This window comes from Penaeus monodon, unplaced genomic scaffold (genome assembly GCF_015228065.2).
Source record: "Penaeus monodon isolate SGIC_2016 unplaced genomic scaffold, NSTDA_Pmon_1 PmonScaffold_4094, whole genome shotgun sequence".
Lineage (NCBI taxonomy): Eukaryota > Metazoa > Arthropoda > Malacostraca > Decapoda > Penaeidae > Penaeus > Penaeus monodon.
Genome location: NW_023658884.1, coordinates 19,322 through 21,358, shown reverse-complemented (window position 1 = coordinate 21,358; position 2,037 = coordinate 19,322).

The window sequence follows — 2,037 nt, the reverse complement described above, 5'->3', positions numbered from 1 at the left end:
AGACCAAGGAAAAAGTGAAAACCATGCCGAATAACACAGCAACCTGACCAAAAGAAAACGGAAGACCCAAAAGCGCGAACCATCGCCCCCGGGAGAGGTACATTAGACTGGCCTTTCCTGAGGACACGACTTCCGTCGATAAAATAAGGTGGATGAGGGAGGTCAGCCAGCTGCCGCCCCTCCAAGAGGAAGGCCCGCTAGACAGGGTTTGCAGGGGAGATGGATATCCTTCGCGCTACGTCTATGTACGACGAGAACAAAAACAATATGTGGCCCTGATGATTAATGGCACTTTTGCGGGGATCTCTCTGCAAACAAGACGATTTTTCAGCCTAAAAGAAAAATACGGGAATACCTGGTTACCAGTTTCCGAAGGAGGGCGGCCGCTGAGGAAGCACTGCATCTCCGGGTGTTTTTAAAGCCCGGAGGATCTATAAGGACGGACAGCCCTTGAACGGGCTCATATTGTATGGAGCGGTGAACAGCCGCCACCTGACAGAGTACCAATTTCTTTGGAAGATACATAGAGGCCGAGCTCCATTCGACCGTGGTGCTCAGAGGTTGTAGTCTGCTACAAGTGTCAAGGTTATGGCCACGTAGCTAAATATTGCAGGAAGGACACAGCGTGTGCTGTCTGTGCAGGAGGTCACCAGGCAAAGGAACTGCCCTGCAAGAACGACGGAAAGGACAACGACAATGAGGACGCCGCCACCATCGTGAAGAGGTGCGTCAGGTGCAGAGCGGAAGGTGTGACGGCCTGGCACCGTAACTGCCCCCACAAACGCCACGAGCACCCCCCCACCTGCCCCGACCGTACCCATCGACCGCGGAGTGGCGATGCCCAGCCCAGCCACACACACCCACCCTGGGCCGCGTGACGTCACCAACCCACGGAATTCCCGCAACTGCCAGGGGGATTCCCCATCCTAGAAACAGTGCCACAGGAGAAACCATTGGTGAAAAAGACATGGATACGGCCGGGGCCGAGACAGAATAAAGAAGCATCAGGCAAGAGATTGCTGAATGAAAAAATGATTGAGAACAAAGGCGAGACAGGGAATGTGCTTCAGAGGGGATTCAGTAATGTTGAAATACGAATGGTTGATAATGTTAGCACGACAAAAGTGAGCGTGTAGACAGGGAAAATGTGCGTTCTGATGATGTTAGGTGATGTTGAAATACGAATGAGGTCTCTGATATTATTATTACGCCCGTGGCGTTCGGATGATGTGTGAGGGTTAGTGATGTCTGACAATACGAATGAGGTCTCTGATATTATTATTACGCACGGCGGATCATTTGAAAACAGGGGGACGACAGGACCCGTAAAAGGACGCTGACGAAGATGCGAAGGAAAACGGCTGATCTGTGGGACATCCTCAGAAAATGCTATCAGGTACGGATATGCGTATAGTATCAATACTCGGAAGCGCGCAACAGATAAATAAAGAATATAAAACACAAATACGTAATGCAGTACAAGAAATATGCAGACAAAAGAGTTTCATCAAACAGAAATTTGACCAATCAGTTAAACATAGGGTGTGATGGGGGACAAGAAAACAATTACTTTTCTTTCATGGAATATACGTGGTGTCACCGTAGAATTAATGACTTGCTTTACTATATTCATAACAATAATGTTGACGTTATCTGTTTACAAGAGCCCTTCACATCAGTCACTAAAAAAAAAAACCGCCCCTAGAATTAGAGGCTACCACTCCTATACGAACTCAGGAATGACAGGCCTATTGACTTATGTCAGTGACACCATACCGCATAAAGTTGTGCAGAAATCTAATGACAATAATGTGCAGTATCAGCATTTACATATTCGAACAGCCTCTGGGGTTTTTCTCTCTGTACAATGTATACGCAAGGTGTAGAAAGTTTCTGACTGATTCACTGCCCAACTTTCATAATCACGGCACAATATGCATGGGAGATTTTAATGCTAAACATTATACATTTGGAGATAGTCATTGCAATGAAAATGGCAAGAGTTCCGACATTTTGTGAACAACAGATCTATGGCCG